At 32.7% G+C, this 15973-nt stretch overlaps 1 long non-coding RNA gene across 1 annotated transcript; it reads left to right on the top strand.

The window, feature by feature from the left end:
• Nucleotides 1-5580: 5580 nt before the first annotated feature.
• Nucleotides 5581-6520, top strand: LOC145332646 (uncharacterized). The gene is made up of 3 exons (XR_013884248.1): nt 5581-5718; nt 5894-5957; nt 6320-6520. It is a non-coding gene; the product is annotated as an uncharacterized LOC145332646 (long non-coding RNA).
• The last annotated feature ends 9453 nt before the right edge of the window (nt 6521-15973 follow it).

Here is a 15973-nt window from a genome sequence, read left to right as displayed (position 1 = left end):
GCCATCAAATTCTAATGTTAGCATAGTATCTCAATAGTTGTGTATCAAAATATGAATATGCCTATATATGGAACCTACTTTTGAAAATGTTACTATACATCCAGTGATGGAGGGGACATTAGACTGTAAATTATACTGATATTCAAAGTTTGAAAAACTTTGGGTACATGGATCTACTGCATTAAATGGTAAAATATTGCTGGTAACGAATATTGCCAAAAATCTATAAATTTTAAAGGCTGCTAGCTGCCAAACGGCTGAGCGTACAGATCATAACCGCACACCATTTTAAGCGGTGTAAGAAGGCCTACAAATAATCTGGAATAGCTAAGATCCAATGATGCACAGGGAACTGAAGAAAAAACGCGTAAAATAGGCCTTTTTCGCGCATTTCTCTGCAAGGCGAGATAATTTTGCATTATTGATTTATGGCTATTCCAGATTATTTGTAGGCCTTCCTATGCCGCTTAAAATTTATAGATTTTAGGCAATATTGGTTACCAGCAATATTTTACCGTGAACTGCAGTAGATCCGGGTACATTAATAAATCTTAATTGGTTGGTTCAAATTAGCAGAGACAAACTTTTCACATGATAGTTAAATCTATAATGTGGTAATTTTATCATAATTATCTTATCCCTTCAGATCCTTGATGTAACTAGAAAAAATAGTTGTATTGATTTCTAAAAAAAATTCTTTTATTTCAATTTTGAAAGTGCTGTGACTCTATATTTTATCAGGGATCTTAATGGATAGGGCAAAGGGTCTAATTTACAATTTTCTGCAAAAGTCCCTGAATAAAATTCTATCTTTGAAAATGTTAAAAAATGTTAGTAGAATTTTCTACTTACTCCCTGAAATTCATATTTTTGCAGGGATTCAAATGGATAAGACAATGGCCAATAAATTGGTGTAAATCCCCAATGATGGTAAACAAAATAACTCCTTTGTAGATTACAATTAGTGGTTGAAATGTTTGGACCCATAATGGACCAATCATAATTCAATACAAGTTGTTCAGCCAACAAATAGGAAAACAATATTATAAAATTTTAGGGACTAATGTAATAAACAGTCAAATGTCCCCTCCCTCCCTGTGTTTATTATCCATATAATCAATAATACAAAGTAAAATGTCTATCTGTCTGTCCGTCCGTCCGTCCATCCTTTAAGATCTCGGTAACCACTGAACCGATCGGATTCTATTCTTCAGGTAATATACCTACTGGTCCTGTGGTGGTTTTAGGCTATTTTCTTAGGGGGTGGGATACCACCAACCCACAAAAATCTAAAAATCCCCCCACCAATTTTTTTTAAAAATTATTTAAAATAGTAGTGGAGTATGGGCTCTCCAGATAATAAAAGATGTAATAATAACTCTTGGGGCAAAGCCCTAAGAGGCTAGGGGCGAAGCCGCTAGTAATCTGATAAAGAAATTAACTTAGAACAACCTTTTCCCCTTATTTCCGATAATTTAAAAATAAGAAGTGCTCAATAGGGTTCTTTATGGTCAATCACCTAATTTTTATAATAACAGATCTATAGTATAAATGTATATACAGATAACTACCTGCCCCACTCTTACACTCTACACTCGTCTGCTAGCATATTTTATTTTCAAGACCCAATTAAGAGTCAGAACAAGGTCATTGGGATGGGTGGTTACTGTTATGTAACCCCTTCCCCCTCTAGTGTTTCACTCTAATATTATGATTATATAAAGCTCCCTAGGGAAAGACAAATATTATATTATTGACGGGGGAGGGGGGGGGGGGGTGAAGGGTGTCCATAGGATTATTAAGTTATTCTTCGCCAAATTAAATTGCTCTCAATGTTTGTTTTAGCGAGATAATATTATAACACTAAAAATTTAAATACTATAAATTTACAAATGTATGAAAACAAATTTATTGGCAAAGCTACTCTAAATTAGTGATCAGTTTTTTCCCCTCTTTATGTCTACTATGCCTGTATCAATGATCTCTAAAAGTTCTTAATCTCTCACTATTTCCTTCTCTTACCTTTTTTTCTCTCTTTCTCTCTCTCTCTCTCTCTCTCTCTCTCTCTCTCTCTCTCTCTCTCTCTCTCTCTCAATCTCTCTCAATCTCTAAGGCGAAGCTTTTCTATAAATAGGGTTGATCCAAACTTGCAAACTGCTTATTTTGTTAATTTTAAATATGAAAATTTTGTCCTATTAATTTCAAACTTTGCATGGTGTAGTAGTTTGGTATGATTAAGAAAGCGTAGCAACTTTGTTATCATTACTAGAATTACCTTGTCCGTACGTCATATTTGAACATGTTGTTTTTAACTTTTTTAACAACAAATTTGTTTAAGGTTAACTTAGCACTAAGGAAGTGAAATGAGGACCAAAAACTTTCTAATGACTTAAATTTTAAATGGTACTCTCCCCTAAAATAGATATAATTCTTCCCTTGACCTATGTGATGCTTTACTGCTAAGGAAACCATATCGGGGAGATCCTTTGCTACAAACACGCACACACAGAGACCCACACACACACATACACACAGACACACACAGACCCACACACACAAACCTTGTTACTTTTCTTTTTGTTTAGGATAAATGTGTTTGTAAACTTTTTCAGTGGCTGGATGCATAAGTTCAACGAGATTCAAAGGAGAAAAAAAACCTAAAACTATCAAACGGAAGCTCAAAAGTGGACTAAAACCATCCTTGAACTTGTGTTAAGTTCTATGAAAATTGAAAAGTTGATGGGTTCAATAGTTAAAAAGATTTTAATTATTTGATATGCTAATGAAATGAACCTCCCATATTGTAGGCGTGAACATATATAAGTCTGCTATAATTAGTTAAATTAATTTTCTTTCAGGTTTAGAAAAATTGTCCTAAATTTAGGTTGATTACATTGACTTACAATATATTGGCCTGTTTGCTCATCTAGTAGGAGGGGAGGGACGTAATCGGGGTAAGCCAGATGCATGTTTTCCACATAATTAATTTTAGTTTTGTTGGCCCCGAGGACCCGAAGGGCAAAGCTGTATTTCATTATAGCTCAGAACCGGTTCTAATCATCCAATACTATTAATCAGTTAAGAATCCATACTGGAAAAATATTTGTTTTTCTTAATGAAAATGAAGTTAATTGTTTTAAGGGGCAAATCCACATGTTTCTATGCATATTACTATTATGTTTTGTAACAATCACACTTTTCCTTCATGATAAAGATAAAACATTTCATGGGACATAATATCAAAACAAAGATAACAATATCCATAGGTACCAAAGCAAATATAATAGCTCTTTTCATATAAATAGTTAATTGGATCATGGAAAGAAAACGAAGTGGCGGGTTTCATCGTATTTTCACAGTATCTTTTTTCCTATTTCTAGCCCCAGCGGGGCAATCATTAATATTTACTTAATCTAACCTAACCTAAAAAAACTTTTCAAAAGTAACTGTGAAAATACGATGAAACCCGCAACTTCGTTTCTTTCCTTGACCCAAATAGTTATACACTTCTGATTACCAGTATGAGTAGGCAAATATTACTATTATTTTGTTTAGACTTCTAAATGCTTAATATTGTATGCAATGTACTTGATAATATTGAATGATCGTTTGTTGTCTGTTTTATTTGATAAGCTTTGCTTTTTTTATGCTTTGTTTAACTTTAAGTAATGGATTTATTATTACTTGGATCTTACACCAGATTTTCATGTTCTATAATTAAGTGAATTATGTAGCGGGCTAAAATAACAATCTCCCCCATCCCCTCCTCTCCAATTCAACCAATAAATGTGAGGGGATATTGCAACAAAAATTGACGCCAATTTTTCTCCTGTCATAATATCCAAGTATATTCTACATCCTTTGTTTAAGTAATGCATTCTTTATCAAATTTAAATCTGGTTTTTAGTTTATAAAATTGATATATATCACAATACAATTATAAGCTCACCCAAACTGTGACACTACTATCCCAAAAGTCTCTAGTAACTACTTTAGCTCTGTTGCAGAGATAGAGGAGACAATGGGCTGTTTATTTCACTAGTCCCCAAAGTTTTAAAATTTTTAGTTTTCTCATTCGTTGGCTTTACAACATTGGGGTGAATTTTGATTGGTTCTTTATTCAAGTTGTTCAAACGTTTCAACCACCAATCTTAATCTACAGAAGGGTAAATTTTGTGTATCATTATTGGGGATGTACAATAATACATTAATTTATCGGCCATTGTCTTATCCCTTTAGATCCCTGTACTTTGTGTCTCATGGTGTTTTCACATTGTTGCACCACCCTCAATTTTAATTCATTGTCATTTTAATAGTCCCCCCTCTTCCCAAATTAATTTTTTGTTGCTTAAAAAAAGGGGTTGATTTCACAATCTCCCTCCCCCCCCTTAATCTTTGCCCTCTTTCATGACCTACAAACACACACACAAACAGTTAACCTACTACTTTACAGAATAGGATTGTTTGTATATAACCTAATTTAATTGTTTTCTTCCCCAAAAGTTTGATAAGTAGGATTCCTCAATCGCCGGCTTGCTACTTTTATTGAATTTTGATAAATTATTTCAAACTCGTAGTGTCCAAACTTTTAATGACATAAGAAACACTCTAATGTAAGATGAACTGATATTAGTTTCCGAAAGTGTGCGTAGCTTCCGCGTCCTATCTCAATATTTGCTACTAGCTAAAAAAGCTTCAAACTTAAAAATAATCAAAATTTGAAAAATTTAAATTTTTGAATGTATAATGTAGAAATCGTTTTTAAATTAAATCACTTTTCCATTTGACCGGAGTCGCTTGAAAATAGGGTCTGCAATAATTGGGTTATCTGCTGTACACTTTAGGAAACTAGGGCTCGAATAGGAAATCCATTTCAGCTGACCTAATTTAAGTAGATACACATAGATTTATTGTCAATAGATGTAAAGATCTGTATCTATGTCATAGAAAATAATAGAATATCAAAACAAAACTTTTTTTTACGGTTTTATTGAATATATAATAAATGCTTATCACACTGTTATTAGTCCTTATCATTTTGTCATACAGAAAGGTTACACATTAAAGTTGCAAGGTATACATAAACTTTTTGATTAAATATTATTTCAATTTTATTTAAAATTTCTTGCCAATGCCCCTTAAGGGCCGATTCTTTGTATTTTGGAACAAGGGATGGAATAATAGATAAAAAAAATTGCAACAAATCTGTTTTAGAATTCTCTCTTTGGTAGTCTGTAAACATAGGGATTAAAAAAGGACTTGCAGAATAATTTATCTTCCATTTTCATCTCCCCTCCCTGATATACATAAAACTGTGATGGAGACAGCGTAAAAAGGCGTCAAAAAGCTGACGTCAAACGATAAAATAACCAATGAGAGGCCAGTTTAAATTTTACCATTGGTCAATTACAGTGTTAACTGGCCTCTCATTGGTCAACTTTATTGTATGACGTCTTTTTTTTTGGTGCCACTTTACGCTGTCTCACTTTGAGGTATATGTAAAATTGCAATTCAATGTTTGATTCTTTTCAGGAAAATTTGTACTAGATAGTACAGCCAGCTTATACCAACAGCAAAATTTAATTTGAAAAAAATCACGAAACCTATTTGTTGCTGGGGGGCAACACGAAGTAAAATTGACAACCTTTACATCTGCCCCCCACATACTTTTTTAGATTTATTTTGCTTCTTGGCTATTCCTGGGATACAGCACAACAGGTAAACAAGTTCTCCTAATGTAATAAATCTTTGGGTACCAACGTAATAAAACTTTGGGTACCAATGCAAAAAAAAAGTTTGGATAGCAATACAATAAAACTTTGGGTACCAATGCAACAAAAAGTATCCTATTATCTTATAACTATTTAGTTTATGTATATTTTATTCTTTTCAGGGAAGATTGACAGACCATTAACTATGTATAGGCCACACACACATAGAAGATACACCAACAATAGGTAAAAAGTCTTTAAAAGCGAAGCTTTTTCACAATTAGGGTCGTCTGTACGTCCATTCACATGATGATTCCTGTTAGGTATAATTCAGTACCTCCATTATTGTTACCAGAAAGTTTTTTTAAACAATGATTCCTAGGACAATAAGGAAGGATAAAACATACAAACAAATTACATTGTGCCTTATCTTCCTAAGATATTCAAAGTTAGAAATCAATAGGATGATTCTTAAATGACTAAATTAAGAGATGTATGAGACAGACAGGCGAACTGTTCCTTATTGCAGAAAAAAACATTGCTTTTAAAAATAATTTAATTGAAAACTAAATTTTATTAATATTATTTCTAATATATATTTATTTAAGTGATTGGCAGTTACCAATCAGCTACCAGAGAGGATTCCACCATACCTCTCCCAAAAGAAGAATTTAAATCACTATACAACCCCCCCCCCCCCTCCTCCCTGCCGTTCCTGTGCATGCCCCTCACACCACCATCCAAAATAATTTAATTATTGTGATTTAATTTTTTTATAATTTATATCTAATAAATTTTAATTGTTGATACCTCGTTGTAATTGAAGCTCTGTTACTCTACTATGTGTAGATTGGTCTGTCTGTTTGTTTGTGGGTCTGTAATGTTTTCTTTTTACATTTTTTTTATAATTCTGTTTGAGGATTAGTAATATCGAATTAGCGCAAAGTTTTTTTTATTCCTTATATGGATATTTTTTGGGGACTTTAGTGAATTATAATAAGGGTTGATTCATTAGTTAAGTGTTCAAACGTTTCAACCACTAATTTTAATCTACAGAGGGCATAAGATTTGTATTATCATTAGGGATGTACATCAATTTATCTGCCATTGTCTTATCCCTTTAGAACCCTGGTAGCATATCTATATAAGTATCCATGTCCCTCACTTAATTATTTTTGCCCATAGGGTCAGAGAGAGAGAGGTGACAATTTTTTGTCTGTTATACTAGTACCCAAAGTTTTACAATAAATTCTTACTCGTTGGCTTAACAACTTTGGGGACTTTAGTGAAGTTTGATTGGTTGATTGAGTTGAGTGTTCAACCAGAACACAGTAAAAGTGTCGGACTGATTATGACGCAAAAAAAATTAGCCAATCAGATGCCACTATAAATTTTACCATTGGTCAATAATATAATTATTAGGGAGGGAAAGAACAATGGACTGTAACTAATCCAAGTTTGAAAAAAACGTTCTCTCATGTGTTTGCTTAAAAACTTTGGGCACTTCTATTCATCTTTGATTGGTTTACTCAAACTATTGTATTCAAACTTTTCAACCAATAATTTTATTTTATAACTGTAGGGGTAAATTTGCGTTAATTATTTGTTTATAATAATCTATCATCCATTGTCTTATCCCCTAAGATCCCTGTATAGCTGAACTATACTAGATACCTATAGCTACCCTATAACTAAACTACGTATTTAGTAACTTACTAAAATCATCTCTCTCTCTCTCTCTCTCTCTCTCTCTCTCTCTCTCTCTCTCTCTCTCTCTCTCTCTCTCTCTCTATGTTTCTATTCTTTTCTCTTCTTTTTCTCTCTGCCTCTGTCAGAACTATAACGGCAGTATAACGACATATTATTTCAAAAGTTTATGTCCACAATATATGGCTTAAATAAAAAGTGGTTGCAGCTGACATAATTACACAGTGATAAAGGGATAAGACAATGGCCGATAAATTGATATACATCACCAATGATGATACACAAAATTACCCGTTCAATAGATTATGATGTGTAGTAGAAGCGTTTAGACACTTAAATCAAAATCCAATAAAAGTCTCAAAAGTAGTTAAGTCAAGGAATAAGAAAATTAATATAAAACTTTTGGGACTAATTTAAGTTTTTAATAAACAGCCCATTGTCCACTCTCTCCCTGCATAATACCAACATTCACTAGGCTGTTTTTAATATAAAGTTTTTGACAATATTTTTTACCATGATCTTTCTCTTCCTCATAGTTTTATTTTGATAATTTGTATTAATCTTCGCATCTATGATCTTTTTGGTCTTGTTAACAAGAAGAAGGGACGTTTTTTTTTCATTTCATTTTCTTTTATTACTTTATTTTTTGTTATCATTTTCTTTAAATCTAAAATACCCATTTAGATTTATTTTAGTTAATCAATAAATGTTAAGGTTTGTGACATTTTAAACAGGGATCTAAAGGAATAAGACAATGGCCGATAATTTCCAATGATGATACACAAAATTTCCCCTATTGTAGATTGCACTTATTGGTGAAAACGTTTGGACACTCAACTAAATGAATCAACCAATTAAAATTCGTCCCCAAGGTTGTTAAGCCAACGAATAGGACAATGTTATTTTAAGACGTTGGGGGGGACTAGTGTAATAAACAGTCCAATGTCCCCTCCCTCCCTACATTTTAAAGCTTGCTTTAATAGTTAATTATTTATCATATCTTATTATAGACAGCTGTCCGCGGATATTAAGTTATAAATCAAAACCCGTATCAAGTTAAACCTACGGGGGATGAAGGCCTGGTCTAACAAAACTGGTTTCAATATTATGATTTTTATTTCAATATTCGTAGAAAACTGTGTGTTCGATATGATACATGATTTTTCAGTATGGCCTAGAATCGGTTCTAATCCAGCAGATATTAATCGGTTTGGTAGCCATACTGGAAAAGGCCTTAATATTATATAGGTTTATTCCAGCAGCTATGCCCCTAGGGGCCGTATAGGGCAATTGAGAAAAAGGGGGAAGGGGTGAATACGATCAATTGTTTATTAGATTTGAAAAGAAAAATAAATAATAAATTTTGGGAGAGGTTATTTTTTCTAGGGGCGATTTCTCTAGGGAGGTTGGTGGTACCCTCCCCCAAAATAGTTATAAACCTTTCCAGGACCTATGGGAAGCTACCCTGTAAAGATGAACCATATTGTTGCAGCGGTTAGCGAGATCCTTCAGTACAAACAGACAAACATCTTGTTAATATATTATAAGGATTAGATTGACTTTGAATACATGTTCAACAGAGAGACAGACAGACAGACTGATGGATGAACAGACAGACTGATGGACAGACAGACTGATGGACAGACAGACTGATAGATGAACAGACAGACTGATGGACAGACAGACTGATGGATGGACTGACAGACAGACTGACTGATGAACATTGAACAGACAGACTGATGGATGAACAGACAAAGTGAATTATACAGAAGAATACTTTATAATTGACTAGGGGCTGCGACTCCAGTTACTAGGGGCTCTGTATTTGAAAGGGTATGTATAGGGAAAGGCAGAAAAATTGTCTAAAATCATCCAAAAACTTTAATCTAAAATTAAATAGCCTGAAACCATTCCAGAACCTATTTGAAGTTTCCTTAAAATTAAGAACTCAATCAGTTCAAAATCCTTTAAAATTTTAAGCTGCAGTAATAAAATAAGAATACGTTTTTTAATAGGATGTTTGTTTGAGAATTGAAATGACCTTAAAATATACACTTTTAGTTCTGTTATCTTTTTATTATAAGTAAACATTTTAACAGAATACTTTTTCTTAGGAAATTTCCATTCCATTTTCAATTCATGTTTAATTGGATATATAATATACATGGATATATTGAGAGGGGTAAATTTCTCGTATGGTATGGATTTCATTCATTAGTCAGTTCGCTCATCCAGTAGGGGGTGGGGATGTGGTAAAGGAGGGTTGATGGGGGGTATTGTATTATTATTTTAGCCAGCTAAGAGCATTGCTTTATCAGAGTACATAAAAATCTGGTGCAACATCCATATAATTAAAAATCAATTAATGTTTAAGACACGAAGCTATTTTTCTTGTTATCTTTATATACGCTGGATTATTAATTTTGGGATTTCTAACTACCTTTTATAACTTATAAATATTATGTATTACAAACTAGTGGCTATACCCCTAGAAGAAATTAAGGTGAGAAAATAGCTGAAAACCATCACAGGACCAGTGGGTATATTCCCTAAAGAGTAGAGCCCAATCGTTTTAGTGGTTACTGAGATCTTAAGATTTAGACAGAAAGACGGACAAACCGATGGACAAACGAACAGAAGGACAGACAGAAAGACAGATGGACAGACAGACAGACATCATTCTACTTTGTATTATAGATACACGTGGTCAAATTAATGTTCAAGCTTTTTCTTTTTTGTTATCTTTGCATAACCTTGCTTATTCATCAGAATTTCTAATTATGTTTTAAAACTAAACTAGCGGCTTCGCCCCTAGCCTCTAGGGGCTTTGTCCCAAGAGGTTTAATCAACCTTTTCTTGTGTTATTTAGATTTTTTTTTAAATGTAAAAAAAAGGGGGGGGATATTCTCATTTTTTTGGGAGGGTTTGGGGTGTCCCACCCCCCCAATAAAATAGCTTAAAACTTTCACAGTACCAGTGGGTATATTCCCTGAAGAGTAAAGCCCAATTGTTTTAGTTGTTACTGAGATCTTAACATTCAGACAGACAGACAGATGGACAAAACATGAGAAGGACTGACGGACAAGCAGATAAACAGACGGACAGACATACATCGTTCTACTTTGTATTTTAGATAAACGTGGACACATTAAAGTTCAAGTTTTAGACATGGAGCATTTATTTTTTGTTATCTTTGCATAACCTTACTTAGAATACCTAATTACATTTTTAACTAAATTAGTGGCTACGCCCCTAGAGGACCCTGGGGGCACTTGAAGCGGCAGTGGGGGTCGACATCTCCTCATTTTCAATTAAGTTTTTTTAAGCAAATAAATTATGGAAGGTTAATTTTTTTCTTGGGAGGGTTGTGGTACCCTCCCCAAAATAGTTATAAACCTTCCAATGACCCATGACAAGCTACACTGTGAAAGAGTACCATATCGGTTCAGCGGTTAAGGAGATCCTTTGCTTCAGACAAAAAAAACTTACTACTTTATATAATAAGACTAGCTACTCCCCCCCCCCCCCAAGCCTCTAAATTTCTAAAGAGTAGAACCTGATCAGTTCAGCGGTTATCAAGATCTTTAGCTTCAGACAGACAGACATTGTTCTACTTTGTATTATAGATATTGTTTGGAATAATATGGACTTTTCAAAGTAATGATTTAGTGATGACGGGTAAATTTAGAGTCCGTTTTTGTTTTAAGTTTCATTAAAATGTTCAAAACACAGAGATTTTGACATTAAAATATTAATTGAACTTTTAGAGTGTATGTCCAGTAAAGTCTTGTAAACTGCTGGAACGATCAATGCATGGTTTAGGGAATTGTAGGTATGGTCATAAGCAGGTTTTAGGCTATTTGGTGTGTGACTGAGGGATGGAGGTTAAGTTGAATTCTGTATAAAAGTATAAAATAGGGTGATTTTTTGTTTGTTTGCATTTAAAACTGCTATTCTAATATGGCTCTGTTTTACAATGAAGCTTCTTACATATCCCAGAATGGTTTTTAACTATTTTTAGGGAGGATACCTTCAAGTTCATGATAGTAATATGAGAAAAATAGCCCCCCGCCCCCCCCCCCCCTCTCACAAAAAATATTTACTTGAAAGCAAGGGAATCCATCTCAACATTGAAGTAAAACACTATATAGAGATCTGAGAGAGAAAGAGTTAAAATAACTGTATTTCCCTATCGCAATGACCTTGTGCCGACTCTCAATTGGGTCTTTTGAAAATCAACCAATGATAACGGGAATATCAACATAGCCAAGAAGCAGAAAACAAATTGCTAGCAGACGAAAAAGGTCATTGAAAAATGGGGGGAAGTAGTATATACAATATACATCTATACTATAGATCTTTTATTTCAACCTAACCACCCCACTCCCCACATTTTTTTTAAAGTGTTCCTAGAGGCCTATACTTGCAAAGCCACTATATAGTGTTGAGGAGAAAAATAAAATATTGAGTAAAATTTTGCATCCGGCAAAAAACGTGACATTTATCATACATATATTCCATGGAAATTTGCTGAATACAACTTTTTTTAAAATGCTTAGTACAAATAACAAAGATAAGAACTAGCAGGGAAGGTCATTTAATGTTAAAACAAGGATGACAACATTCATAAAAGCGAAGCACTGAAACGGTAACACAAACGGACATTAACATTTGTATTGTGTCAGAACTGAATAATCAGAATATAAATGTATAAGAGTCGAACCAAAATTTTAAGTAAATTTGTTGAAAAACTGCTGGATACAGGATAATGTTTATGGACATACTTACATTTTTAGGACTTGATTATAGAGTTGCTTCGCACTTAATATTATACTTTGTTGTCCCAGGAATTAATATACCAAAAATTAGATCAATCGAATGATGAGATCACATGAAAATTTGTTGTTAAAAAAGTAATAAAATCGACATGTTTTAAATTGACGTACGGACATTCTGGTAATGATTATAGAGTTGCTACGCTTTCTAAATCGTACCTAGCTACTAAAGGAATCACAATACAAAGTTTTTAAAAATCGACAGGACAATTCTAACATGCCTAAATTAACGAAAAAAGCTATCCGTTACGGACGGACGGACGGACCAACCCTAATAATAGAAAAGCTTTGCTTTTTAGGATAACAACATCCATAAAAGCAAAGCTATAAAATCAGGAGGACAATCAAATAATAACTCTTGTAGAATGTTTAAACTTAATAAGCAAATCATTGATTTATCTATAAAAAGTCTTTAAAAATTGTGCATAAAGTTGCGTAAATACAGGATACAGTAAAAGGACATACTTGCATTTGCTTATAGAGATGACGCGCTTAGTATATTGTACCTCATAGTCATAGGAATCATTATTACAAAAGTCAGATTTATAGGATAATCATATCATATAAAAAGTTGTTGTCAAAAAAGTTAAAAATCAGCACATTTAAATTGATTTTCTAGTAATGGTTAATTTGTACCTTACTATTTATATAGTATCTCAAAGATATCCTTAAGAATGTCTGTCTGATTGTACCGAAGGATCATGCTTACCGCTTTAATTATTTTCTTATCCACAGCCAACTGTCAATAAAACTATGATATAAATAAATATATTATTGCTGAATTTTATAATTATTATTAATGTGTTTTGTTTGCCTTATTCTTCCTTATCTTACTAGCTTTAATATTAGGATTTTTAAGTATATAAACTATACTGTGTAATTCATCTGTATAATTGTCGGAAAACGTTTAGGGAAAATATAATTTAAGTATACAATAGTGTGGAGCGTTGCCTTTAGGAGACAGATTTCCAAACCCTGTTAAATCTTCCCTGAAACAATGAAAAACTACCCTGGAAATTGTAAAATGATTGGTTCAGCTGTTTACGAGATATCAAAGGCTAAATAGAGAGTATATATCAAGTCGACCAACACTTACAAATGTAGTTTTTAAAAATATTTTTAAAAAATTGGGGTGGATCTTTTTTTAGGTAGTCATAAACCTTCACAAGACCTATAAAAAGCTACACTGTAAAGGAGAACTACATCGGTTTATAAATCTTTTTGTACAGACAGACACACTAACATACAGACATAGATCCTTTTAATTTTAAATTCTGGTAATTAAATAACAGGACCTCTGTGTGTGTACAAAAGTATCTTGAAAACCGCTAAACCGATATAGTTCTCCTTCAAATGTAGCTTCACATAGGTCCTGGGAAGGTTTATAACTATTTTTGGCGAGGGTAACACCCATAGAAAAATATTATCTCTCCAAAACCATTGTATTTTTATTTTTACTTTTACTTTTTAAAACTAAAATAAAAAATGGAATAGGTCGATTCAATCCCCCCCTCCCTCTCAAGTGCCACTATAGGCCTCTAGAGGCGCAGCCCTTAAGTAAGAATAATAGGACTTAAATTTCAATGGACATGACGTCAATTGAAATTTCTAGTATATTATGATAAAAATTATGTGATTGTTTACTTATTAAAGATTATAAAACTAAAAGTGTACATTCATTTTATTTGAGGAAAATATTTAGTAGCTGAGCTACTCTACAAGTTTTGAAATTTTTTTGTTGTTTCTACATTTAGTTTTCCTTTTTAGAACTTTCCCACAAAGTATCTTGTTAAACAATGAAACATCCACCTTATATTTAATATAAAATTAAATTAAGGAGTGGGAGGTCTAGTTTTTTGTTTGTTTCATTGATATTTTAGAATATGTTTTGGTTAGATTAAAATGGATACTTAATAGCCCCGAACGATTAGGGTCCCTGCAGAGGTTAGGCATACAAAAAATTGCATATTCTCATCAATTATTTTTTTTCATTTGTTTATTTAATATGCTAAAGTTTCGCTACTAATGGAATGACTGTAGAATACGTGGATATTGTTATCTTTCATATTAAGCATGGAGGAGAAAACATTATAAAAACTTGTATATGAAAAAAAAGGCAACAAGTATGACAATATACAAACCAAGCATAGCCATATCCTCACATAAAAGTAAAAGCAGATAAGGGTAGAAGGGGGGTGGATATAACCTCTAGATGTTCACCCCTCTATACCCCCCTTGATAAGGGTTTAAACGATCCTGATACAAATCCCCACCCCCCCCCCCTCCCTCCAACAACAGTCAAGGAAGGAAAGTGTCATCGCCATCTAGGGAGGTGTATCTATCCATCCCCATAACCTGTTAATATTATCCTTCTTATTGCATGTTTTACCCCCCCCCCCCCCTAGACTTTAGTTTAAAGGGGTTGTCAAAATTGTTGGGTGGGAAACTGTAGAACTGGTAGAGAAGGTGTGTAAACACTTGAGTAGAAGAAAGATAAAAGTAAAATGGTGAAAAGCTTAAAGAAGCTTCACTGCAAAGGAGAGCCATATGGGTCCCAGAGTAACAAGACACAAATATCTTTTATTTAATGGTTAATGTATCCATATTTAATTACGTTTAAGCCGCACTAAGCCAGACTAATACTCGTTTTTATTTATATATTATATTTGAATGCATTCTTTAATTAATTGATGAAATCCTTGTTGATATTATAAAAGCCAATTGACTCTAAATTGCAATGGTTTTATTAACTAGTTCTCACATTTGTTGGCTTCAATACTTTAGGGAGCTTTAATAAATTTTGATTGGTTGGTTCAAAATATCCAGAAGTGTAAAATCCCTGTTTATGAAGTAGCTGCGCTACATTATACATAAAAATATGAAAAATATTCTAATAAATTTTATGAAGATAATTTATAACTCTAGTTTCCAAGAATTTTCTTATCTTATGCTTACGTTAATGAAACCTATTCTACCTGGCTATGAAGCTACTCTATTACATAAATATCTGTCTGTCTAAATGATTAAAAAATATGAATAAGATTTTTTTTGGCTGCTTTTTATGATAGTTAGATAGGATTATGATTAATGATAACAATTTGTTTTATAAAATAATTAGTTTTTTATGTTTAGTTTTAAGAAAACATATTTATAGGCTATGAGCAAACAGGGTACTAGCTATACAAAACTTTGGGGATCTTCCAACCTTGGCTTACCCTACCCTAACATAAAATAATCATCAAAAATACATTTTTTTAATTTATATATTGCTTGTGATCTGCAAGATTTAACTTATATCACCTGATTTTTATATCTGCAATTTTTACAATTATAAGCTTTGCTACTTATGGAAAGATGTTGTTCTTGTTAAATCCTTCAGATCTCTATATGGTGTGTTTAAACAATGATTATTCCTAAAGGCAAAGGTTTTTAACATTTAAGATACGTCCCTACTTCTCCAATATCATTGTAATGTTTTAGATGTTCCTTTTTTTTTATAAAGTTTTTTTTTATCTTTTTTTGTTACTAGTTTTCAATATTAATAATCTATTATTGTCCTATTTCTTTAAAATTCTAAATGATATACTTTAAGCAAGGCATCTTTATGTTTATATTTAAAATGACTAAGCTAGATTTGCTTCACTAAGAAAGGCCATTGATAATGAAGGATTTTCTTTGGAATATATTTTATTATGAAGCAACAGTAGTTACTAATTTTAA

The sequence above is a fragment of the Acartia tonsa genome, chromosome 11 (assembly GCF_053477335.1).
Source record: "Acartia tonsa isolate MP-2025a chromosome 11, ASM5347733v1, whole genome shotgun sequence".
In the NCBI taxonomy this organism is placed as follows: domain Eukaryota; kingdom Metazoa; phylum Arthropoda; class Copepoda; order Calanoida; family Acartiidae; genus Acartia; species Acartia tonsa.
Note: the sequence above shows the minus strand (reverse complement) of the source record. Positions and strands in the feature narration are given on the sequence as shown.